Source organism: Oncorhynchus keta, chromosome 35 (assembly GCF_023373465.1).
Source record: "Oncorhynchus keta strain PuntledgeMale-10-30-2019 chromosome 35, Oket_V2, whole genome shotgun sequence".
NCBI classification, from domain to species: Eukaryota; Metazoa; Chordata; class Actinopteri; order Salmoniformes; family Salmonidae; genus Oncorhynchus; species Oncorhynchus keta.
This window is the reverse complement of record NC_068455.1, coordinates 56,819,427-56,847,033: the sequence shown is the minus strand read 5'-3', so window position 1 is coordinate 56,847,033 and position 27,607 is coordinate 56,819,427. Positions and strand designations below refer to the sequence as shown.

Genomic DNA, 27,607 nt, shown 5'->3' with positions numbered 1-27,607 from the left:
GAAATGGGCGTTAAGGGTCGTATTGTCAAGTTGAAGGGATACGGTTGTTCATATTAGCATGTTAGCTGACATCTATAGACTTTTGCGCTAATGCTTGTTAGCATTGGCTTACAAAACTTCCTTCAAGTAGAAAAGTATCCCTTTAACTCCTTGAAAACCCTAAAGGAGCTACTGGTGCTGGAACCTTATCAGAGTAATGTTTATGCAAACTGGCAGCCTCTAATGAGGATTCTACTCTGTGTGGGACGAGGTGAGTTTTTATATTTTACGATGTGTAGTGCGTTGAACAGCAGGAATGGAGCAGAGCTATGCAAATCCAATGAATTAAATGATTCGTGTTATTATTAGTATGTGTAATAGTTTAGTATGAGACTTTCTATGATTCTATTCGATCATGGGGGGAAAAGAGGTACATAAATACTGCAATGTCAGTTTGGTTTGATTCAATTGAATCCACAGTTGCCGACATCTTCTTTCCTTTCCTCGCCACCTTCTTCCTTATTTCTCCCCACCTTCAACACTTAATTTTTTAATTTCACCTTTATTTAACCAGGTTGGCAAGTTGAGAACAAGTTCTCATTTACAATTGCGACCTGGCAGCATGCACCGTGTCTCGGTTCCATTCCCTGTCCACACTTCATACGGTGACAGCTCACAGCCAGTGTCAACACTATGACACTGTATTCCTCTCACCTCTCCATCTCATGTCCTCCTCTCCAGGCCCTGTTCCACAGCAGGTCATCCTTCCTGTGAGAGGAGGATGGATGCCATTAACCTTTGTCATGTGATCTCATCAAGGGCGGACGCTGAGGTCCCCCGGGGGTTTAGAGGGTCTATTGGAAAAAAGTGTGCGGGTACACGTGTGAGTGTGCATCTGTCTGAGTGTTGGCGTGTGCATCAGCCTCTGAGAGGCTGTATGGAGGTGACCCTCTCAGTTGATCTCGTTAGCATTCCAGCCAGGCATCCGGCAGTAGGAGGCTGGCCCAGCCATAAAAAGAGAAGGCCACCCGGGAGCACATTAGAACAGAGCAGAGCCAGGGGACAGGACATAATCTGCTGTGTGTCAGCGGGAAAGCCTGATGCTATTACACCACAACTGTAAGGTTACGACCCCGACACAGGGCCTGAGTGCCCCTGTGTTCCTCTATATGCCCTAGGCAGGCTGACCTCCAAGTCAGATAGAGCCGAGGTAGAGACGGGCTGATGATGTGGTTTAGAGTCAGTTTACTGTATTGGCTGTCCTGCTGGGATTCAACTAGATTATTTTGTGAAAAAGATGCACTAAGCACATCGAAGTGGTTAACACTTTAAAGTGATTCCACTTGTTCCAACCTAGAAAAGAAGGACTTGGTTAGGTTTGTGTGTGTCTCACTTGGGTATGGTCTGAGAAATAAAATAAAGAAATATTGAAAGGCCACATGTCTTCTGCCTCTGTCTACAACTCTCTCTTCAGCCCATTCCCTCCACCTGTCTCTCGTCCTCTTACTCCCTCTCTCCCTCTCCTTGACATTAAGACTTGCGCAGTCTTTCTCTCTCTCAATCAGCACATGTGAGAGTCAGCAGAGGAGACAGACAGAGATAGGAGTATTACTAAGCATGTAGATTCAACAAAGACCAGATCAACCTACGGTGGGGTTTTGGGGTTAAGACAAAAATCTCTTAACCATCACGTTTAGCTGCGGATTAAGACAAAGTTGTCACCCCCCCCCCCCTTTTGAAGTGTGATCTGACAAACTTGACTTTACACGTTAAAGTCTGAGAGATCCATGTTTCCGCGGAAAGTTTGAACCCTGGCCGAGTATGAACAGAAATAGACGGCTGCCAGTCTTTTGCTACGGGTCTGCATCACCAGCGCATCTGAAAGTAGATGAGTGACACGGGGAGTTTGCTGGGAAGAGAGGCAGCATCAGCAGACAATTGAGTGGGTTAGGGGCTGTAGGTGAGTTGGAGGTGTTAATAAAAAAAGCCTGGATGAGCTGACGGTAAATATTTCAATCGCTAGACTGGACACTCCCTCTGGCCACTGTGCTTGGCGCAACGGAGCAGCTGTCTGTGTGTGTCTATCAAATCAAATTGTATCTGTCATATACTTCGTAAACAACAGGTGTAGACTAACAGCGACATGTTTACTTACGGGCACCTCTCAACACTGAAACAAATGAATACATAACACACGGAATAAATAAACACACAATGAGTAACTATTTCTATGTACAGTACCAGTCAAAAGTTTGGACACACCTACCTCATTCAAAGGGTTCATCTTTATTTGGAATGTTTTCTACATTGTAGAATAATAGTAATAGTGAAGACATCACAACTATGAAATAACGTACATGGAATCATATAGTAACTGAAAAAGTGTTAAACAAATCAAATATGTTTCATATTTTAAAGTTGAAACCCTTTGCCGTGACAGCTTTGCAACCAGCTTCATGAGGTTGGAATGGAGGTGGCCTTGTTAAAAGTTCATTGGTGGAATTGCTTCCCTTATTAATGGGTTTGAGCCAATCAGTTGTGTTGTGACAAGATAGGGATGGTATACAGAAGATAGCCCTATTTGGTAAAAGACCACATCCATATTATGGCAAGAAACATTTCAAGACCTTTGAAAGTTTCTTCAAGTGCAGTCGCAAAAACCATGAAGCGCTATGATGAAACTGGCTCTCATGAGGACCGCCACAGGAAAGGAAGACCCAGCTTTACCCTCTGCTGCAGAGGATAAGTTCATTAGAGTTACCAGCCTCAGAAATTGCAGCCCAAATAAATGCTTCACAGAGGTCAAGTAACAGAGACATCTCAGCATCAAATGTTCAGAGGAGACTGCTTGAATCAAGCCTTTATCGTTGATTTGCTGCAAAGAAACCACTACTACAGGACACCAATAATAAGAGACTTGCTTGGGCCAAGAAACATGAGCAATGGACATTAGACCGGTGGCAATCTGTCCTTTGGTCTGATGAGTCCAAATCTGAGATTTTTGGTTCCAACCACTGTGTCTTTGTGAGACGCAAAGTCATTGGCTCCTGAGTGGTGCAGCGGTCTAAGGCACTGCATCACAGTGCTCGTGGCGTCACTACATACCCTGGTTATATTACAGGCTGTATCACAACTGCCTGATTGGGAGTCCCATAGGGCGGCGTTGGCCCAGCGTCGTCCGGGTTTGGCCAGGGTAGGCCGTCATTGTAAATAAGAATTTGTTCTTAACGGACTTGCCTCGATAAATAACGCTTAAATAAAATAAAAATTAAGAGTAGGTGAACGGATGATCTCTGCATGTGTGGTTCCCACCCGGAAGCGTGGGGTGCATTGCTGGTGACACTGTGTGTGATTTATTTAGAATTCAAGGCACACTTAACCGGCATGGCTACCACAGCATTCTGCAGCGATACACCATCCCATCTGGTTTGTGTATAGTGGGACTGTCATTTGTTTTTCAACAGGACAATGACCCAACACACCTCCAGGCTGTGTAAGGGCTTTTTGACCAAGAAGGAGATGGTGTGCTGCATCATCTGATCTGGCCTCCACAATCACCCGACCTCAACCCAATTGAGATGGTGTTGGATGAGTAGGACTGCAGAGTGAAGGAAAAGCAGCCAACAAGTGCTCAGCATATGTGGGAACTCCTTCAAGCATTCCAGCTGTTGCTGGTTGAGAGAATGCCATGAGTGTGCAAAGCTGTCATCAAGGCAAAGGGTGGCTACATTGAAGAATCTCAAATAGAAAATATATTTTGTTTTAACATTTCATGATTTCATATGTGTTATTGACTGTTCCACTGGATGTCATAAGGTGAATGCACCAATTTGTAAGTCGCTCTGGATAAGAGCGTCTGCTAAATGACTTAAATGTAATGTAAATGTAAATGTTATTTGTGTTATTAGTTTTGATGTCTTCACTATTTTTCTAAATTTAGAAAATAGTAAAAATAAAGAAAAACAATTGTGTTTCCCAAACTGTTTTCATGTTATCCAGAGGTAAACAAATCATCGGCCAGAGCGTCAAGTGTGCGCTCTAAACGCTCTGAGAGTGAAACGAGATGGGTGGGGCTAAAGCTTAAGAGTGTGTGAACGGTAAACGATGCTGAATGGATGTAGACAAAGAGGAGCTCTTCACTAAATACCAAAACATTCAAAGGCCCATTTTCTCAAAAGTGAGTCTACAAGTTTATCAACTTTCAAACCAGAATTATTTTCCCATTGTTCCTCAAAAATGCAGTGTATGATCTACCATTTTGTTACACTGTGCGGAGTAGGGTATCACATCTAACAAACCAAACACTGAAGTACATCATAGAAGGTAAAGTAAAAACCCAAACCGGTCCATGCATTAATACCGGTATGTTTAAATAGAGTATATCGCCCAGCCCTACACAGTGCGATCGAGTCAACAGACACACTCACTTCTACAATAGGAGGGTTACAAGAGTAGGAACCATCACAGACCAAAACGGAGGCTTTTATCTCTCTTCTCCTTCTCGGGAAGCTTGGGTTTTCGGAGACGCTTGCCAAGAGGTAAGTGTGAAAAATGGGCGCAGCGCAGTGCCAAAGTAAAACTGTGCTAGATTTAAAGTGGAAGGGAGTGTGCTGGAGTGCTACTGCAGAGCTTGCCTTCGCTAGCGTGTTACTGATTTAAAGTGGAAGGGAGTGTGCTGGAGTGCTACTGCAGAGCTTGCCTTCGCTAGCGTGTTACTGATTTAATGTGGAAGGGAGTGTGCTGGAGTGCTACTGCAGAGCTTGCCTTCGCTAGCGTGTTACTGATTTAATGTGGAAGGGAGTGTGCTGGAGTGCTACTGCAGAGCTTGCCTTCGCTAGCGTGTTACTGATTTAATGTGGAAGGGAGTGTGCTGGAGTGCTACTGCAGAGCTTGCCTTCGCTAGCGTGTTACTGATTTAAAGTGGAAGGGAGTGTGCTGGAGTGCTACTGCAGAGCTTGCCTTCGCTAGCGTGTTACTGATTTAAAGTGGAAGGGAGTGTGCTGGAGTGCTACTGCAGAGCTTGCCTTCGCTAGCGTGTTACTGATTTAAAGTGGAAGTGGAAGTGTGCTGTAGTGCTACTGCAGAGCTTGCCTTCGCTAGCGTGTTACTGATTTAATGTGGAAGGGAGTGTGCTGGAGTGCTACTGCAGAGCTTGCCTTCGCTAGCGTGTTACTGATTTAAAGTGGAAGGGAGTGTGCTGGAGTGCTGCAGTGCTACTGATTTAATGTGGAGAGCTTGCTACTTTGCCTTCGCTAGCGTGTTACTGATTTAATGTGGAAGGGAGTGTGCTGGAGTGCTACTGCAGAGCTTGCCTTCGCTAGCGTGTTACTGATTTAAAGTGGAAGGGAGTGTGCTGGAGTGCTACTGCAGAGCTTGCCTTCGCTAGCGTGTTACTGATTTAATGTGGAAGGGAGTGTGCTGGAGTGCTGCAGAGCTTGCTACTGATTTAATGTGGAAGGGAGTGTGCTGGAGTGCTTGCAGAGCTTGCCTTCGCTAGCGTGTTACTGATTTAATGTGGAAGGGAGTGTGCTGGAGTGCTACTGTTGCCTCAGTGTTACTGATTTAATGAAGGGAGTGTGCTGGAGTGCTACTGCAGAGCTTGCCTTCGCTAGCGTGTTACTGATTTAATGTGAAGGGAGTGTGCTGGAGTGCTACTGCAGAGCTTGCCTTTATATGTGCATCTGATTTAATGTGGAAGGGAGTGTGCTGGGTGCTACTGCAGAGCTTGCCTTCAGCGTGTTACTGATTTAATGAGTCACGACAGTGTCAGGAGATAAAGCATTTGATAAGAGATGGGAGTCCACAGCTACATTTATATGTGCATCTACTTACAGAGGAGAGGCTGGGACATCTGTGTGTGTGTGTGTGTGTGTGTGTGTGTGTGTGTGTGTGTGTGTGTGTGTGTGTGTGTGTGTGTGTGTGTGTGTGTGTGTGTGTGTGTGTGTGTGTGTGTGTGTGTGTGCGTGCGTGCGTGCGTGCGTGCGTGCGTGCGTGCGTGCGTGCGTGCGTGCGTGCGTGCGTGCGTGCGTGCGTGCGTGCGTGCGTGCGTGCGTGCGTGCGTGCGTGCGTGCGTGCGTGCGTGCGTGCGTGCGTGCGTGCGTGCGTGCGTGCGTGCGTGCGTGCGTGCGTAAAAGTATGAATGTGTGTGTAGAGTGGTATTAGGGGAGTATGTCAAGGCTATACTAGAACTAAGAGGTCTACTACATGTTAGCTATGAAGCCATTCTGAAGCTTCATCCAGAGTACCTTCTTACAAATCCCCCCTGTCCCGTCCCGTAACCTCCACCTGTCGAGTATTAGGCCCTCTGCGACATCGCTTACCTGAGAGATGAGCAATCAATAAGGAGAAGGCACATTTGAATTGTCCACTCCTTTCTCCGCATGATTCCCCGTCCCTCTATCCTCATCTACCACCACTCTCATCCCTCGCTATCCCCACCCTTATCTTCACTCTGTTCCTCCTGTTCTTCAGTATGGATTATTCACAGCCGAGTGCAATTACTCCAGAGCATACTCACTATGCCACTGGCCACCCACGTCCAGTCCGACCGATAACCAACAGCCTCATTTGGGCCCATTCCTTATTATTTATGACCCATTCTCCGGGTGAACACGGGCAGCCCCCGAGCCAGCTAATTGCGGCTGGAGCTGATTGTAATGCACACAAAAAGAACGCCCCCCTTAAAGAACAATTACCGGGAGCACCTAGTCAAAAGCGGGTGGGTGGAGGTCGTCAGGGTGGACATCATTAAGATCCGGTTGACCTGTGGTCAGTATCTGGATTCAGACAGAGCATAGCCTCTCTTTACCATTTGAGTGGTTTTAATAAATACAATTACTATTGGCCGACTATGGACCAGTGTTCCAAATAGATGTTTTGCTACAATGCCATAAGCCTCGTGTATTTCACTGCTCCTGGCTGCCTAAGCTTGTTTAGCGTCCAAAGTCCTTGAAGGACGACTGTATATCTGCAAAGTGACACACCTTTTTGGTCAGTCAATGAAAATGAAAAAACGATTCCCCAGTGAAAGATTGCGAGAGAGAACAGGACAGAGAGGAGGGAAAAAGGAGAGATTGAACAAAAGATGGTCTCGCAAAGAAGAAAGGCATTGGGAACCAGAGGAGAGCTATGGGTTGGAGAGTACAGAAAGAAAGAGAGAAGAGAGAGAGAGAGAGAGAGAGAGAGAGAGAGAGAGAGAGAGAGAGAGAGAAAGAGAGAATAGAGAGTGAATATGGTAAGAAGGAAGAGAGGAAATGCAGCCAGTACAGTATATTAGGGTCATCAAGGAATGTAGCTCGGGAGCGTGTGACTCATTAAAACAATGAGTCACTTCGCTCTCTCACCCTCACATAGATGAGCATCCACTTCATGAATTTGAGGCTTGGGCAGGAGCCTTGAGTGACATGCTGCATCTCAAACTCATCTCACCTTCTAGCCCCTGGTCCCCCCCACCACATCTTCTCCAGTGAGGGGATGAGTTATACAGATGTAAGATCTTAATTTGATCCCTCATTTGTTGCTGAGACTTTTCCTGCACTGCAGGAAATGCAGATGAGCTTTGTGACTTACACAAATAATATTTAACTGAAAAATCAGTATTTCACTTTTCAAGTAGCCTACTTTTGGCCAGCTAATAGCCTAACCACTGATCAAGTAACATACATTTTCATATTGGTCCCCTGTGGGAATCAAACCCACAACCTTGGCATTGCAAGTGCCATGCTCTACCAACTGAGCCACATGGGACCATGTAACATTAGGGACTAAACGTTCAAATCCCATTGCAGGAGGATTATTTTTTCTGTGACAATATCGGTCAAATTATTATCCTACACCTGTAAGACCAACGCCCCCACAAAATATATCCTTCTCTCCGGCTCGCTCCATTTCTCTTTCTCTCTCTTTGAGAAGGCCCAGAGGTGGATAGCGAATGGCAATAGTAAGATATTACTGAAGAGGAAAGTCAGAGAGGAAGAATGAGAGAGATACATCATATTGCTGTCTTTCTCCCTATTTCTTTCTTTCTTTCTTCTCTGTCTCTCACCCCGCCCCACTCTCTTTCTGATAAGGCCCAGGGGAGGTAGGCGAGGGCACACTCCCCCCTCTCTCTCTCTCTCTGGGACACTTCCTGATGGACTCTCTCCACTGTCACTGTGATGACGTTTCTCCTTGACCGCTGTACCCTGACTGCTGCTGTAACTGGATCTCACCATGTCACCCAGGGAGGGAGCTGGAGTGGACAGACAGTGATACAGGCGACTGATGCCGAAGAGGAGACTGGGAAGTGTGGTGCCATTAGCTGAAGACACCGAGGTAGTGCTGAGTGATTAACCGGTTTTTAAACACCTAATTGAATGGCATCAGTTCAATTCTTTGAAATCAATTTCCTTCGTTTTTTTTTTTTCTGTGAACAGATTCTCTCGAGATAAATACAATCCAGCCTGAACTGTGGGAAGTAGTAGTGAGTTGTAGTTTCCAACAGGCCAATTTGCTACATAGTTTAGCACAGAAAACGTGGTAATTACTGTAACTACAATGACCATAATCCACTGCGCATCTACTTGTTCGGTCTTGATAGCAGGTATTCAGCAGTCATCAGTAGTAAAATCACTGAGGAAACTAAGCCAGGAAAAAAAATCCATATTACAACCTATGTGTTGTGATAATTGTGTTCTTTCCTCTATGTTAGTTAATATCCCTATTCACCGTGATATATAGGCCTAAATTCATCACAAAACTGGAGAGCAGCATCTGTCCGGTGAAGTCCACAAACAGACAGTTGCATAACCGACTACAGCATGGTCAAGCAAGTTAATGTTCCCAACTAGTTCGTCACCAGAGGAAAACGACACAACGAGATGAAACAATTCAAGTCGTATCTGTAAATGATGTTTGGTTTGTGATTGGTGTGAAGCCAAGTCCAAACTGGCTTCTTTGGTGCACCAGGACCAGTCACAGTTGAGCTCATTCAGATGAGCAGATCTTGTTGTTTTGTTTTAAAGAGTAGCCAAATGCTTGCTGACGCCCCTTGCATTCAATGTTACGGGGGGGATGCTATGTGTCGGCCATCTATTTGATGCTGTCTGGTCAAAAGGAGTATGACATTGTTACCCCCCCACCCCCGTAACATTGAATGCAAGGGAGATAGAGAGAGGGGAGCTGTTTCACTCACTCAGACGCTTTATCCGGTGAGATACATTCTGCCTCTTGCGAATTGAAGGAAAGTTATGAGACAAAAGATAAATTATTTAATTGTGTTCTTGGTAATTTTTTGGGGGAAGCCTGGCTTCCCTTGGCATCCATTAATACATTCTACTGGCAGTCATAAAAGTATTTTTTAAATTATTTTTTTTAAGTATACCTTAGTGATTTTGTCAGACAGCATAGCATAAAACAAACTAATATACACAACAATTTAAACCTTTTATGAAAGTAAAGTAATGTGAATAAATGATGGTTAATAAGCAGTAATGCACAGTCACTACCATCGTGGGACGTTTATAATTTTTGACAAATAAATCAGAGCTGATACAGCATTCAACCCACATAATGCATAGTGCATTTATTGTCATTTAAAAAAAAATATATAATTGAAAACGGATCATTTTTTGATAATAGAACCGAAACCGAACGCACCTCATAAAGCACTAATCGCTCGGCACTTCAAAGAGGAGAGAGCTTTTATTTGGCCCTGTCAGCTAATTATAGCAAAGCCTTGTGCGTCCTGTTCAAGTGGGATACTGACTTGTGAGTTATGAGGTGGAGTTGAAGTTTGTCGGGGTGTGTGTGTGTGTGTGTGTCTCTCTGTGTGTGTGCGTGCCCCTTTCCTGACACTTCTTTTCCACATGGCATACCCCAAGCGACCAGGCAGTGACGCAAATCATCTCCTCCTACACACGGAGAATACTTTCACCTGTCCTCTTCCTCGTCATATTAGACATCTCTGCCTCTCACTTTCTCTTTGTCTCTCAGTTCTTTTTAAATCAATTATACCAACCTTGTTCTACTTCTTGGTCACAGAAAGTGTTCCACACATTTTTTTTGTCCTATTAAGAGACTTGTCTCAGGCTGTGTTTTGACTCCTTCTGTTGAGAAGAATCACAGGCACACAGGGCTTACAGTAGAGGGGCAAGGGGGAGAGGAGCGGAGAAGGGGGTTTATAGCACCCGTTAGGCATTCATTACGGGGACGTGATGGCCCGTACATGCCTGTGAGACCACTCCGCCTGGCTAGCTGCCTGCCTTCCAGCCTGCCTGCCAGGAACAAAGTACCTGTGAGCATAGGGCCTGCTTCCCACCTACACCATATCCCCCCACAATAATCTGCGATAAAGTTGCGGCTAAGCAAATACATGAACAGTTAATTGATTTTGTAGTGTCGAAACAGTTCTTTGTGCATCTGTGTCAACCTTTGGCCGACATCAACAGTACAAGGGAGATTGTCACATCAGCAATGCAGAGATGTAGGATCCCGGTAGAAAACAGACAACAAAGTAAGGTGAAGAAAGAGAGGAGTGAGTGGTTGAATAAGGCATGAGAGACGAAGACAGGCAGGCGCCGGGAAGGGTGGGGATGGAGGGGAAGTGGAGGAGGGGGTACTGGCGGTTATGGGGGTCAGCCTTTCTTCTTTAAGCGGAATAAATAAAGAGCGACGCCGATCTTGTGAGACGAAAACCATTTCAATATTTAATATCATCTGACGCAAGGCGGCAGCAGGACCTGAAGTGGGAGGTTTTGATTCATGGCCTTGGCTAAGTGCCTCTGAGGGCAACTGGTGTAGAGGGCTACTCCTGTCTTCTTTTGAATCAGAGGAGAGCTCTAATAGCTTATAGACCAGGGGAAGGCAACCTTGCTCCTGGAGTGCCACAGGCACAGTTAATTGATTAATCGAATATCTGAATGGACATTTGCATTCGATTACTTGTGAGAGTGTACCATTTTCTGGGAGAAAAACAGTGATACGCCTATTTTAACCATGAAAATGATCCATGCGACATTGCTGCATGCAAGTACATAGTATGCCATTTGACATTCTTCATTTAATAAAACAAACTTTTGGAATGTAGCTTTCATCACTTGCGCCCCATAAAATAATATAATATAATAAAAAAGACTTGCAGGTAGCCTGCGTTTCACCTGTGTAGCTTGCTGTTAATGCCATGCAGTCAGTAGAGCTCCACCAGTCTTGAGCCACACATCTTAGCAAAAAAAAATATATATATACAGTTGAAGTAGGAAGTTTACATACACTTAGGTTGGAGTCATTAAAACTTGTTTTTCAACCACTCCACAAATTTATGTAGATATATTGAAGCAACATCTCAAGACATCAGTCAGGAAGTTAAAGCTTGGTCACAAATGGGTCTTCCAAATGGACAATGACCCCAAGCATACCAGCAAAATGGCTTAAGGACAACACATTCAAGGTATTGGAGTGGCCATCACAAACCTCAAACCTATATAAAATGTGTGGGCAGAACTGAAAAAGCGTGTGCGAGCACGGAGGCCTACAAACCTGACTCAGTTACACCAGCTCTGTCTGGAGGAATGGGCCAAAATTCATCCAACTTATTGTGGGAAGCTTGTGGAAGGCTGCCCGAAACGTTTGACCCAAGTTAAACAATTTAAAGGGCAATGCTACCAACTACTAATTGAGTGTATGTAAACTTCTAAACAACTGGGAATGTGACGAATGTAATAAAAGCTGAAATAAATCAGTCTCTCTACTATTATTACGACATTTCACATTCTTAAAATAAAGTGGTGATCCTAACTGACCTAAGACAAGGAATTTTTACTAGGATTAAATGTCAGGAATTGTGAAAAACTGAGTTTAAATGTATTTGGCTGAGGTTTATGTAAACTTCCGACTTCAACTGTTTATATATATATATATATATACGTTTTTTTTTTTTTGGGGGGCTTGCCTGTTTTGTAATACTTATCACATATCAGTATTTAAACAATGTAAAAAAAAAGTTTTTCAGTTAATAAAGCTGCATACAAACACGTCTCTTTTTGTCTCTTTGTTTTCATGAGTAAGGCAGCTCCAAAATGCAGGTGTTTCAGCCTCGATCAGTGCTTTCTGTTGTGGAGGGGCGAGCCGGCAGAAAATAGGAGCATTGTGCCGTGATTGGCTCAGTGTTCTGTCACTCATGGGGACAGTACGTCATCGCCAAGTTTAAGTAAACATCCAAAATGTCAGCCCTTTGGGTCATGCCATAGAGATATATATATTACAAGTGCCCTTCCAAGAAGGCTCAAGGTCATTGGCCATAGATAAAATGACGTTAAATCACGTGATAAGCACAGTCGCTTGATTGGACTGATTATGTCAACATCTTACTTTCAAAGTCTTAGCTAGCAGTAATCATCATGAATTAAGTTGAAAACCTACTGTCAAATCCTTTTTAATCCATGTCATATGAAGAGAAATTATAGATTAAAACGTATCGGTGCTCATCGGCCATAAAGATGACACAACAAGTTGGAAATCGCAAATTCAACAATGAGTTGTTTTTGAAGGAATCAGTGACTAACTGCAAGCATTGCAAAGCAACCACTAACGTTAGCCTGCTATTCAATGGAGTGGCTGTGTTTTTTTTCCAGAGTTCCCACCATAAATCCAAGCAATGCCAGACTTTGATGATGAAGTTTGATGACTAAATTTGCCCACAAAGGACCGCCGCGCCACCTTCACAAGGTGAGTCCAAAAATGTCTAGTACGCTGCTGCATTAATGATGTAATATGCAAGGGAGATATGTATACTGCAGCTAAGAAAGTAATACTACAGTTGAAGTCTGAAGTTTACATATGGTTAGGTTAGAATCATTAAAGCTCATTTTTCAACCACTCCACAAATGTATGGTTAACAAACTATAGTTTTGGCAAGTCGGTTAGGACATCTACTTTGCATGACACAAGTAATTTGTCCAACAATTGTTTACAGACAGATTATTTCACTGTATCACAATTCCAGTGGGTCAGAAGTTTACATACACTAAGTTGACTGTGCGTTTAAACAGCTTGGAAAATTCCAGAAAATGATGTCATGGCTTTAGAAGCTTCTGATAGTCTCATCTTTTGAATCAGTTGGAGGTGTACCTCTGGATTTATTTCAAGGCCTACCTTCAAACTCAGTACCTCTTTGCTTGACATCTTGGGAAAATCAAAAAAAATAGGCCAAGACCTCAGAAAACAAATTGTAGACCTCGACATGTCTAGTTCATCCAAACGCCTGAAGGTACCACGATCATCTGTACAAACAATAGTACGCAGGTATAAACACTATGGGACCACGAAGCGGTCATACTGCTCAGGAAGGAGACGCATTCTGTCTCTTCGAGATGAACGTGCTTTGGTGCATAAAGTGCAAATCAATCCCAGAACAACAGCAAAGGACCTTGTGAAGATGCTGGAGGAAACAGATACAAAAGTATATATATCCACAGTAAAAACGAGTCCTATATCGACATAACTTGAAAGGCCGCTCAGCAAGGAAGAAGCCACTGCTCCATAACAGCCATTAAAAAGTAAAACTACAGTTTGCAACTGCACATGGGGACAAAGATGGTACTTTTTGGAGAACAAACAAATATTGAAGCAATCTCAAGACATCAGTCAGGAAGTTAAAGCTTGGTCGCAAATGGGTCTTCCAAATGCACAATGACCCCAAGCATACTTCCAAAATTGTGGCAAAATCGCTTAAGGACAACAAAATCAAGGTATTGGAGTGGCCATCACAAAGCCCTGACCTCAATCCCATAGACTATTTGTGGGCAGAACTGAAAAATAATCTGCGTGCAGGCATGCCTACAAATCTGACTCAGTTACACCAGCTCTGTCAGGAGGAATGGGCCAAAATGCACCCAACTTATTGTGGGAAGCTTGTGGAAGGCTGCCCGAAATGTTTCACCCAAGTGAAACAATTTAAAGGCAATGCTACCAAATACTAATTGAGTGCAAGTAAACTTCTGACCCACTGTGAATGTGATGACAGAATAAAAAGCTGAAATAAAACTGTATCTCTACTATTATTCTGACATTTCACATTCTTAAAATAAAGTGGTGATCCTAACTGACCTAAGACAGGGAATTTTTACTAGGATCAATTGGAATTGTGAAAAACTGAGTTTAAATGTATTTGGCTGAGGTGTGCGTACACTTCCAACTTCAACTATAAGTGCATTTTGTGTAATAAGCTGTTAGTTGCCCTTGTGCCTCTAATAATTTGGTCTATTTTCACCAACGCTGTATTTTAAACACATCGTTCGTGACCCGGTTTGTGCTTGTTTGGCTACTTTTTTTATACAGCTTTGACAGTGCTACTGATAGTGGTGGTGACCCTTGACTTGCACGTGCAAATTCAGCACAGACAACATTCTATAATAGAACTGTGTTATTTAACGTGTCAAATTAAAAGCTTATTTAACGCGTCAAATAGTGTTAAATGACGTGCATCTTTTTTTGATACGCAAAGACCCAAACGTTCAATGTGCCTCAACCTAATAATTTGGTCTATTTTCACCTCTTAATTTTGCCTACTGTTCTAACTTGGTGGTGCACATGTAGGCTATAACCTATTTTAGAGAAATGTAATCAATCATCAAATATAGTAAGAGCTTTCATCGTCTGTTCATATGACCTTTATTTATCTCATGGTTCTGACTTGTTGTACAGGGAGTACACTGTAAGAACAGCCCATGTTCTGAATTTTGTCACTGAACAAATAGTTATATTGACTACGTCCATCGTCTCTTGCTCATGAATGTCTTAATCTAAATTACGGATTGCCTCTTATCCGCTTGTCGTCCCCTTATGCCAGTTGAAACAAGCAGGTGAAGTGGGATATTTCTGATCAATGCAAAATGGAATTCAAAGGACAGAATTAAGATACATCTGAATAGAGCGGTTGTAGACAAGGATGGTGAGTGCAGTAAAATAGCATTAATTAGCCTCGCTAGCTAGCTAGTTGGCTAACTTAGCTGGCTAGCATATCTAGCTTGTTTCTATTGATTTGATGCAGTCAAGACAAGCGTTACCAGATGGTATGATAGATAATCTATGGTAGCAACAAGTTTAACTAGTGCGAGAATGGCAACTTTTTCTCTCTCTTTTCCCCCTCCCATGTCATACATACACTAGCTCCTGCCTATCTAGTGCACTGCTGCAGCAGCAAGCAGAGGGCAAGTCACTCAGGCTGCACACCAAGCATATGCCAAAGTTGTAAAAAGTTTCACAAAAAACATTTATTTTGACAATCCGGATATCCAATTTCAGGATACTATTAGAATAGTGACAAAATGTCTAATGCCCATCCCTTGTGCACATCTCCAAGTCACTTCTCTTCCTAGTGCAGTGAGAAGTGAAGGAGGCAGACATTAAACAGCAGGGGTGTAATCATTGGTCCAAAACATTTTGCAAAGAAAAAAACGTTTACTACAAACGGAAAACATTTTGCAACGAAAACAATCATATTTATTGGACAAATTTAGGTAGGTCGCTCCCCGTTTCATTCCGTTTGCTTCCTTTTGGTTTCTATTGAATACACCCCAAGACTGGAGAAGGCACCCTGTGGTTGGAGCTGCTGTTTAAAACTGCCATATTTCTCTCAAAGAGTCCCACACACCGCTTGCACTTCCCCTTGTTTACACAAAGCCCCAGCTGGCCTTGGGGGCCCGGGAGGGAGCGCTGGAGCACTTCAGACTTAAAACAAACATCCCTCCCTCCCTTGTTCCCGCCGTGTTTTCATTTCTCCCTCCATTACATATTCCTCCCTGCGAGGAAATTCCAGCATAAATGTAAATATACCTACAGGGAAGTTGTATTGTGGGGAATATGACCCCATACGCAGGCTAGCGCTAATCAAGGTCAGGGGGAAAAAAATGGACAAACTGGGGACATTTTCTTGGTCCTCTCGAAGTCAAACGCTATTTCTAGGGGGTTTAGGCTTTAGGGTTTGGGTTAGAATTAGTGTTAGAATTTCATTAAGGGTCAGGGTTAAAAGCCAGGGTTAGTTTTAGAGTTAGGAGCTAGAGTTAGGTTCAGGGTTACGGTTAAGGTTAAGTTTTTGGGTTAGGATAAGGGAAAATAACATTTTGAATGGGACTGAATTGTGTGTCCCCACAAGGTTAGCTGTACAAGACTGTGTGTGCATGTGCCAGTGCGTCCTTGTGTGTCAGAGAGAGTATTGGGAGGGGGGTCCAATCGAAACACACTTAATACTTGTATGCTGACTACTCAAGCATGCTATCAGTAGTCAGGACGATGGAGCTTTTGTGCAGTATACAGACTCCCTGCCTTTAGAAAAAACAAAATACTAGTTCTCCCATAAAACAAATAGTTCCTGGGTGTGAATAAAAAAAACAGAAAGAGATTTCTGTTTCTGCTCGTGAAATGCATAACAATACGGGAGCTCGGTTCTTTCCAAGTCACAGTGCGTAGAGAGGATAGTGGTGGTAACAACATGTCCTCACTGAGGAGCGACGTGGAGAGAGAGCGAGATCGACCAGAAAGAACAGCCAGACATAGGAGAAGTGATACGTTATAGAGAAAGGGAGCAGTCATTGAGAAAAGGGCGGAGACAGCGGGTTGCAGCAGAGAGAGGTTGGGGCTATTTACTGTGAGATTTCATGCAGCGCTTCGGTTAAATCCATCAATTGTGTGATTTCCATCCCTTTGATGGGGATGGGGAAGAGGCACTTACTATCCATTAAGTTAATTATTGAAGTAAAAGTTGAAGGGCAGCAAGGGTTGTGGGTTGCCAGGTCTGCTACAGAGATGGCATGAGGGAGAGGGAAGGAAAGGGGGGATAGGAGGTTGTGGCAGTGGGGAGGGAATGACCCCCTGCAGCAACTTGCTTCTCTTTCACCCAAATCCAGACAGCTGATGTTCTGAAAGAGCTGCAACATCTGGATCCCTACGAATCAGCTGGGCTAGACAATCTCTCTATAATTATCAGCCAAAATTGTTCAACCTCTCTTTCGTATCGCCTGAGATCCACAAAGATTGGAAAGCTGCTGTGGTCATCCCCCTCTTCAAAGGGGGAGACACTCTACACCCAAACTGTTTTAGAACTATATCCATCATGCCCTTCTAAAATCTTCGAAAGCCAAGTTAACAAACAGATCACCGACCATTTTGAATCCCACCGTACCTTCTCCATTATGCAATCTGGTTTCCGAGCTGATCACGGGTGCACCTCAGCCACGCTCAAGGTCCTAAACGATATCATAATCGGCATAAATACAAGACAGTATTTATGTCGATGAAGACGGCTGTACATGACTTTTCAACTTTCGTCTCTCCCGAGCCTGTACGGGAGTTGTAGCGATGAGACAAGATAGTAGCTATTAAACAATTGGATACCATGAAATTGGGGAGAAAATGGGGAAAATTCAAAAAATAAATAAATAAAATAATAATACGGTGATTGACAGAGTCGAAAGCCTTGGCCAGGTCGATGAAGACGGCTGTCATGTACAAGATAGTAGCTATTAAACAATTGGATACCATGAAATTGGGGAGAAATTTCGTTTTCAAATTTCGCAACATTTCAGCGCCCTACTGCTCATGCCAGGAATATAGTATATGCATATGATTAGTATGTGTGGATAGAAAACACTCAGACGTTTATAAAACTGGTTAAATCACGGCTGTGACTATAACAGAACGTGCGTTTCATCGAAAAGTGCAGGAAAATCTGATCACTGAAAATGGAAAAATATATCCATGCGCGACTTGAACCCATTGATAAAGGTGAACCACATTTAATGGGGCTGAGGTTGCAATACCTACAGCTTCCACACGTTGTCTAGAGTCTTGTCATTTGCCTACTATTTGTTTCTTGGTCAAACAGACGCAAGGCAGCGCATTTCTTCCGGTCTCCGACCGGATATTTTGGTTGAGATTTACCCGGACAATATTTCCAGACGGACAGCTAAAGAATATAATTCGCCTCGTGATCAATTTGATCGCTTATTAACGTTTACTAATACCTAAAGTTGCATTACATTAGTATTTCGAAGTGTTTTGTGAAAGTTTATCGTCGACTTTTTTAATTAAAAAAAATGACGTTACGTTATAAGACGCTATTTTGTTCCGTTTATCACACAGTCTTCATAGATCGATATCTAGGCTATATATGGACCGATTTAATCGAAAAAAGACCCAATAGTGATTATGGGACATCTAGGAGTGCCAACAAAGAAGATGGTCAAAGGTAATGAATGTTTTATATTTTATTTGTGCGGTTTGTGTAGCGACGACTATGCTAATTATTTTGTTTACGTCCCCTGCGGGTCTTTTGGGGTGTTACATGCTATCAGATAATAGCTTCTCATGCTTTCGCCGAAAAGCATTTTAAAAATCTGACTTGTTGCCTGGATTCACAACGAGTGTAGCTTTAATTCAATACACTGCATGTGTATTTTAATGAACGTTTGAGTTTTAACTAGTACTATTAGCATTTAGCGTAGCGCATTTGCATTTCCAGATGTCTAGATGGGACGCCTGCGTGTCAGGTAGGAGCAAGAGGTTAATAGCTACTATCTTGTCTCATCGCTACAACTCTCTCGGGAGAGACGAAGGTTGAAAGTCATGCGTCATCCGAGGCACAACCCATCCAAGCCGCACTGCCTCTTAACACAGCATGCATCCAACCCGGAAGCCAGCCGCACCAATATGTCGGAGGAAATACCGTGCACCTGGCAACCTTGGTTAGCGCGCACTGCGCCTGGCCCGCCACAGGAGTCGCTGGTGCGCGATGAGACAAGGATATCCCTACCGGCCAACCCCTCCCTAACCCGGGCGACGCTAGGCCAATTGTGCGTCGCCCCACGGACCTCCCGGTCGCGGCTGGTTACGACAGAGCCTGGGCGCGAACCCAGGGTCTATGGTGGCAGAGCTGGCGCTGCAGTACAGTGTGTCAAATCGGAGGGCCTGTTGTCCGGACCTCTGGCAGTCTCTATGAGGGTGCCACAGGGTTAAATTCTCGGGCCGACTCTTTTCTCTGTATATATCAATGATGTCGCTCTTGCTGCTGGTGATTCTCTGATCCACCTCTACGCAGACGACACCATTCTGTATACATCTGGCCCTTCTTTGGACACTGTGTTAACACACCTCCAAACACGCTTCAATGCCATACAACACTCCTTCCATGGCCTCCAACTGCTTTAACTGCTTCCGTGCCCACACCCGCCCGTCCAACTAACATCTCTACTCTGGATGTTTCTGACAACTACAAATACCTAGGTGTCTGATTTAACTGTAAACTCTCCTTCCATACTCACATTAAGCATCTCCAATCCCAAATTAAATCTAGAATCGTCTTCTTTTTTCGCAATAAAACCTCCTTCACTTATGCTGCCAAACATACCCTCGTAAAACTGACTATCGTACCAATCCTTGACTTCAGCAATGTGATTTACAAAATAGCCTCCAACACTCTACTCAGAAAACTGGATGTAGTCTATCACAGTGCCATCCGTTTTGTCACCAAAGCCCCGTATACTACCCATCACTGCGACCTGTACGCTCTCGTAGGCTGGCCCTCAATACGTCTCACTCAATTCGTCGCCAAACCCACTGGCTCCAGGTCATCTATAAGCCTTTTCTCGGTAAAGCCCCGCCTTATCTCAGCTCACTGGTCACCATAGCAACACCCACCCATAGCACGCGTTTGCTTTGGTCATCCCCAAAGCCAACACTTCCTTTGGCCACCTTTCCTTCCAGTTCTCTGCTGCCAATGACTGGAACGCATTGCAAAAATCACTGAAGCTGGAATCTCCCTAACTAACTTTAAGCATCAGCTGTCAGAGCAGCTTACCGATCACTGTACCTGTACACAGCCAATCTGTAAATAGCACACCAAACTACCTCATCCTCATATTGTTATTTAACCTCTTGCTCTTTTTCACCCCAGTATTTCTACTTGCACATCATCATCTGCAAATATATTACTCCAGTGTTAATGCTAAATTGTAAATATTTTGCCTCCATTGCCTATTTATTGCCTTTACCCCCCTACTCTTCTACATTTGCACACACTGTACATAGATGATTCTATTGTGTTATTGACTGTACGTTTGTTTATGTGTAACTCTGTGTTTTTGTTTTTGTCGCACTGCTTTGCTTTATCTTGGCCAGGTCGGAGTTGGAAATGAGAACTTGCTCTCAACTGGCCTACCTGGTTAAATAAAGGTTAAATAAAATGTAAAACATTTAATAAAATGCCCAGAGCCTGGTTATTAGATATACTATAAATGTCCACCTTCCCATGCGTCACCATGGAAACAATCACACATACTTGCTGACCGCCACCAGCTTCAGCAATCATATGATGGTTTGATGGGAATTTTATGAGGGTCACTTTACAACACTGGCAACCCAAAGTTTATCTTCAGTGGCGGTGCCACCCCCCGCTCTCGTCCTGACAGTTAACCCCGAGACGAGTTAATGGTAGGACGGCTCGTGCGTCTCCATCTTGGGTCAAGTCATTAGTCTTGGCGAAGGAAGAGTCTGAATGTCACTTCAGAAATGCCACTGTGAAAAGGGGTGCGTCCGACCTCTGTCAGAGACATCTGTCACTCTCTCTGTATTCTGGTCACTTCCTGAGATGATTTCAGTTAAAGGCCCCCAAGAGGAATCCGTGCAGGAAAAGGTCAGGACACGATGCAACTCGGTCCGGTCCCCCGTTTGGAAGACAGATTTGTGACTCCTCATCCCCTCCCTTATTTATTTTCTTCCTCTCTTCCACTCGTTCAATGCCCGGTGGAGTCCTGGGGTGTATTCATTTACATCTTGCAATAGAAACCGTTTACCATATGAACCAAACGGAAGCAAACAGAGCAAACAAAACGGGGAGGGACCTACCTGAATTTGTCCAATATAAACTCTTGCTTTTGTTGCAAAACCATTTCTGTTTGGAATAAAAAGGTTTCTGTTGCAAATCCTTTTGCAACAAATGAAACGTTTTGCAACAGAATCGGCACAGTGGGTCCTGAATACACCCCTGGGTTGTTCCTGTAGTCTGTCCTCAAATGACACATGGGCTGGTCCCCGTGCATCTCTCGAGGGTTACATCTCTGGGAGCCTCCATTCGCTCTCCTCTTTCTCACTCTGTTACTCTCCCTCTCTCTTACGTTCAGTCTCTTTCTCCCACACACTTTCTCACAATTTGTTCCTAACCCCCACTCTACTCCCTTGATCATTGAATCATCCTGCCTTTCTATAAGCAGGCAACAAGAAAGAAACAGACTGCATTACCATTTACACAAGCCTTCTAATGGCCTCATCATCTAAAATGCAGGGGACGTGGGAGGCCTCTCAGGCATCACAGCTTCTGTACACAACTCAAATTCTAGGTAAGGACAGGGTGGACAAGGGGACAAAATTAGATAATACGTTGTGCCGGAGTAAGCACTTTTCACTCCCTGTTGCATAGGGGTCCAGCTCAAAATGAGCTTTCAGACCCTGTTTCCTTACAACCCAGCCAAGGCTATTAAGGGGGAAGGCTAGGGGTCGTAATGTTGACGCAGCACTTACACATTATTGTTCTCTTTCCTCCCCACCGCCCCACCTCCCTTTATTTTTAAAGCACTTACTGTAGGAAATGTTGTCAGGGGTGGCCCCAGCAGAGCCCAAACTAAAACACTGAGCTGACTGGGCGGCCCCCGTGCGCACCGCGGCTACTCCATTTACAAGCATTTGTCCAATGAATAATACAACACTAAAGCACAAGACCCAGCCAGAAAATAAGGGCCAGGCCACCTCCGCCGCCGGGCAAAAAACCCCACTACGGGATGAAATACTTAAGATTCATCTCTGTCAATGACCTGTCAGCCAGTTAAAAATTCTACCGGATTACTACTTTTGGTGGAAGGTACATTTTAGATTTTTTTCTATTGTGAAACCTATGAAACAATATTCTCGCCACAGATTGTAAAAATACTACACCCTTGATAATGATGTGTCCCGAAACCTTTACCAAGAGTACAAAATAAATTATTTTGCCAAGGGTTTGCATTGTCAATCTTGATTCAAATAATTCTTCCCAAAGGGGTTAGGTTTCTCTGTGTATATTGTTCAACCCAATAAATATTCATACTACAGAGCTGTCTGTCCTGTCAACATAATACGTTTTCTCCATGCTCAAGGACATCGGGCTGTTTTGTAATGCCTGTGCGTCAATCTCACATCGATTCTCTCATCCTCAAATGCACTGCAAGAATAGTGTGTGTGGTGATGAATCACATTCATCAATCATTCCATGATCCATTCCATGATCTTCTCATCATTATTACGGTGATAGGAGACACTGATTCAATGGGAAGTGTGCGTTACAAATGGAACACATCTGACAAGGAGCAGGCAAATGTACTCAGGAATGAAATTAAAATCTACTGGCGGAGTATTACATTTTAGTGATTACTGCCACTGAAGTGTCTCAGCTATTACAAAATAAGGAGACACTGTAAAAGAGAAGGAGGCTTTCCATATTTCAGAGAGAGAGAGAGAGAGAGAGAGAGAGAGAGAGAGAGAGAGAGAGAGAGACTAGCGTTCTAAAAGTGTCAAAAGGAGCCGTGTGTTAGCTAATCCAAGTTTGTCATTTTAAAAGGCTAATTGATTATCAGAAAACCATTTTGCAATTATGTTAGCACAGCTGAAAACTGTCGTGATGATTAAAGAAGCAATCAAAATTGGCCTTCTTTAGACCAGTTGAGTATCTGGAGCATCAGCATTTGTGGGTTCAATTACAGGCTCAAAAATGGTCAGAAACAAAGAACTTTCTTCTGAAACTTGTCAGTCTATTCTTGTTCTGAGAAATGAAGGCTATTCCATGCGAGAAATTGCCAAGAAACTGAAGATCTCATACAACGCTGTGTACTACTCCCGTCACAGAACAGCGCAAATTGGCCCTAACCAGAATAGAAAGAGTGGGAGGCCCCGGTGCACAACTGAACAAGAGGACAACTACATTAGAGTGTCTCGTTTGAGAAACAGAAGGCATAGAAGGCCAGCATCCCGGAGTCGCTTCTTCACTGTTGAAGTTGAGACTGGTGTTTTTCAGGTATTATTTATTGAAGCTGCCAGTTGAGGACTTGTGAGGCGTCTGTATTCTCAGAGTGATCTTATTAGGAGAGTTAAAAGAAATTAAAGTGGGTGGGTAAAAAAAAAGAGCATTGATCCATGTTTGATTTGATGCCTTTGTGGAGTTTGCTGCATTCGATCGATTTTGATTTGGAATTCCTAAGAAAGCATCAATCAGATGAATGTTCATCTCATGATGATGTAGGTTCCATAGGATTTAGAGTCATGCCATATCAGCATTAAACGGCAACGCATGGATTTCTTCTGTTAGAAGAAAGACAGTCACTGAAGACTCATTTTCATGAATCTACGTTCTTTTTATGAGAGAGGAAGAGAAAGCTGAGTTCCTTTCATATTCCCACAGTGAGTCTAACTTTCCCTCGACAGCAGCGGAGGTGACTTTGAAAGAAGAGTGGGGTTTTTTTTCATCTTGCCACTCATCTATTTGAGACTACAAATCAAAGCAATGTAAATGAACGGATAGTGCAGCAGGAGACACCCTACTCAGAGTGCACCACTGTAACAAAAGCACACACACAATAACCCCCACTGCCGTCATTCCACACACACACACTCGAATGATGACTTCTCTCCATTCAATTAAATCTGGGCATGTGAAAAGGGCCTTAATCAAACGAGACTGGGGGAGTGCACAGGCTCCAGTTCCAACTATGTTCCAGTTGAAGGCTAGACCTTACGGTTTACAAGCATCGCCAGTAAATAAGTAGGCCTGTACTCTCGCTGCTCGTGAAAAGGAGCAAAATATCAACAGGAATCTTCTCAGGCTCTCCGGACAGATTGCAATAACTGCAAATGGCGTATAAATGTACCCAGGCCAAGAGAAAAGAGAGAAAATCCTATAAAATTGTCACTGGCTCGGTCTGTGCAGTTAAACATTAAACGGGGCACAGTGTATATTAGGTGGCCCGGCAGAGATCGATTCTCTATTGTTTGCCCCGGCCTCCATTATTTATGATCTCACTAGCCTTCAAAATGGCTGTTTGTTTTACACCTTACAGATTCCATTACAGATTTAGTGATACAGTAGGACTGGGGTTTTTCAGGGAGGAGTGGAGGGGTGGTGGTGGGACAAAGTCCCAGCATCCAGCTCATGAGCTCATGGAGAGGGATACACACACCCTAGCCAGGCCTGGATGGAGGGAACAAAGCAAGGCCAGTGGAGAGGAGCGGAATGAGGGTAACCAAACTGGTAATCTATGAACAACAATTTTACCGCAACATGTAATGTGTTGGTCACTTCCCAGACATTTTCCATATGCACAAAAAGCGTACTTTTCTCAAATGTTGTGCATGAATCTGTTTTCATCCCTGTTGATGAGCATTTCTCTTTTGCCAAGATAATCCATCCGTCTGACAGGTGTGACATATCAATAAGCTGATTAAACAGCACGATCATTACACAGGTGTACCTTCTGCTGGGGACAATAAAAGGCCACTTTCAAATATGCATTGATATGTCAGAGAACACAATGCCACAGATGTCTCAAGTTTTCAGGGAGCGTGCAATTTGCATGCTGACTACAGGAATGTCTACCAGAGCTGTTGTCAGATAATTGAATGTTAATTCCTGTACCATTCTGTGCCAACGTCGTTTTAGAGAATTTGGCATTAGGTCCAACCAGCCTCACAACAGCAGACCAGTGGAGGCTCCTCAGAGGAGGAATGGGAGGACCATCCTCCTCAGAAAATTTCATAAAAATAAAAATGGTAAAACATTGAAAAATTATCCTTTTTAGATAAAACTATTATAAATATACTCACGTCACCAAATTATTTATTTGTATTTATTTAAAACATACTGTTTTGCAATGAAGGTCTACAGTAGCCTCAACAGCACTCTGTAGGGTAGCACCATAGTGTAGCCGGAGGACAGCTAGCTTCCATCCTCTTAGTACATTGATTTCAATACAAAACCTAGGAGGCTCTTGGTTCTCACCCCTTCCATAAATTTACACAGTAATTATGACAACTTCCGGAGGACGTCTTCCAAACTATCAGAGCTCTTGCAGCATGAACTGACATGTTGTCCACCCAATCAAAGGATCAGATGATTAATCTAGTACTGACAGCATAAGCTACACCTAGCTAGCACTGCAGTAGATACAATGTGGTGAGTAGCTGACTCAAAGAGAAATAGGGATGCTATGTTAGCTAGCTGGCTATGAATATCCAACACAACACTGTAACTCCTCCAAGTCAATGTAAGCTTTTGGTTTTATTCATTTATTGCCACCGGGGCCCGCCAGTGTAACTGCTTACTGACTGTACACTGTAACAATACCGCAAGATTGTAGCGGGTTTACTAACACATTAGTTCTATTAGCTATGTTGACTAGGACGTCACTGTAGCTAACATGGGCTGTTACATTGAACTGGGTGAATGGAATATGAATGACAGTCATCCGACATGCTGTAATAGAATTAAGGCCATGCTCATGAAAATAATCATCATCTTCCGTCATCATAAACGGCACTGACCGCCACTGCAGCAGACCACGCCAGCCAGGACCATCACATCTGGCTTCTTCACCTGCGGGATCGTCTGAGACCAGCCACCCAGACAACTGATGAAACTGTGGGATTGCACAACTGAAGAATTTCTGCACAAACTGTCAGAAATTGTCTCAGAGAAGCTCTCCTGCGTGCTTGTCGTCCTCACCAGGGTCTTGACCTGAGTGCAGTTCAGTGTCTTAACCAACTTCAGTGGGCAAATGCTCACCTTCGATGGCCACTGGCATGCTGGAGAAGTGTGCCTCGTGTTTCAGCATGATAATGCAAGGCCACATGTCGCAAGGATCTGTACACACTTCCTGGAAGATTAACGTTTCCCAGTTCTTCCGTGGCCTGCATACTCACCAGACATTGAGCACGTTTGGGAGGCTCTGGATCGACGTGTACGACAGCGTGTTCCAGTTCCCGCCAATATGCAGCAACTTCACACAGCCATTGAAGAGTGCGACAACATTCCACAGGCCACAATCAACAGCCTGATAAACTCTATGCAAATGAGATGTGTCGCACTGCATGAGACAAATGGCGGTCACACAAGATAGCGACTGGTTTCCTGATCCACGTCCCTACAATGTTTTAAGGTATCTGTGAACAACATATGCATATCTGTATTCATAGTCAAGCGAAATCCATAGTTTAGAGCCTAATTAACTTATTTCAATTCACTAACGTCCTTTCAGTAAAATAGTTGAAATTGTTGCATGTTGCGTTTATATTTTTGTTCAGTGTAAGATGCCGGGATATGTTGGCGTCTGATTCCTGACTGATATCCTAAGGCAACTGTGACATTCAGAGTATTAAATGGTATGTGCATTTGAGTGGGGGAGTGAGAGAGAGAAAATAACCCAAGACAGCAGAAAGAAGGTGGAGGTAAGCCACATGGAAGGTGACAATATTTTTTCTACCCCATATTCTAAGAATAATATCCAATAATAACTAATAGTCCCAGTCCAAACTCCCCGACAGCAAAAGCCATTATTTCAGGCTGCCAGTGGCTCCACTGACATACTAGTTCTACTCCTGCTTGCACACACTGTACCAACCATCATGACTCAGTGAGCAGCGAGTCATTATACAAATGTATCCATTCGTATGAGTCGTCACTAGTTATCACAGCCACAAAGTCATAAAACCCTACCTGTTTCTACAATTTATCTTCTTAAAATGTGATTTTAAACCGAACCCTAACCACACTGCTGTCCTTATGCTTGACCCTAACCTTAAAAAAAAGAAAATTCTGGTCTTAATTTATGAAGTTTTACTATAAAGCCAATATACTGACTTCAAGGCTGTGCCATCTAGTGGAAACCGAGTAATACGCTTGGCTGGCTGCAGACATTGAGGGGTGCCTGTGCGCGTGTGTGTGTGTTTATATCGGCCAGCAGGCTAGAGATAGACAGCCTCCTTAATGACTTTCTGCCTCTGCGTGTCTGGGCCCACTCTGGCTCCAAGTCACTGCACTGAGGCGAACAGACAGTGGAGATACCAACACCAACACCACTGACACAGAACACCACATAGTCACACTCGACCACTAAATGATGCCAGAACCAAACCCCAGGGTGTATGTCTGTGGATTAGACGGTCTCAGTGTGTGTTTAAGTCGCAGACATAGTGTGAGTACGTGCGTGCATGTGCGTAAGTACAGTTGAAGTCAGCGTGTTTGAAGTGTTTACATAAACCTCAGCCAAATACATTTAAACTCAGTTTTTCACAATTCCTGACATTTAATCCTAATTAAAAATTCCCTGTTTTAGGTCAGTTAGGATCACCACTTCATTTAAAAAAAATGTGAAATGTCAGAATAATAGTAGAGAGAATGATTTATTTCAGCTTTTATTCTCTTTCTTCACATTCCCAGTGGGTAAGAAGTTAACATACACTCAATTAGTATTTGGTAGCATTGCCTTTAAATTGTTCAACTTGGGTCAAACATTTTGGGTAGCCTTACACAAGCTTCCCACAATAAGTTGGGTGAATTTGAATTTTGGCCCATTCCTCCTGA

At 43.6% G+C, this 27,607-nt stretch overlaps 1 protein-coding gene and 1 non-coding gene across 2 annotated transcripts in view; both read right to left on the bottom strand.

Moving 5' to 3' along the window:
* LOC118368670 (neurexin-2-like) overlaps window positions 1-27,607 on the bottom strand; it is a 991,707-nt gene that overhangs the window by 379,889 nt on the left and 584,211 nt on the right. The gene's annotated exons all lie outside the window — the stretch shown is intronic.
* Window positions 7,652-7,727, bottom strand: trnaa-ugc (transfer RNA alanine (anticodon UGC)). The gene has a single exon. It is a non-coding gene; the product is annotated as a tRNA-Ala (tRNA).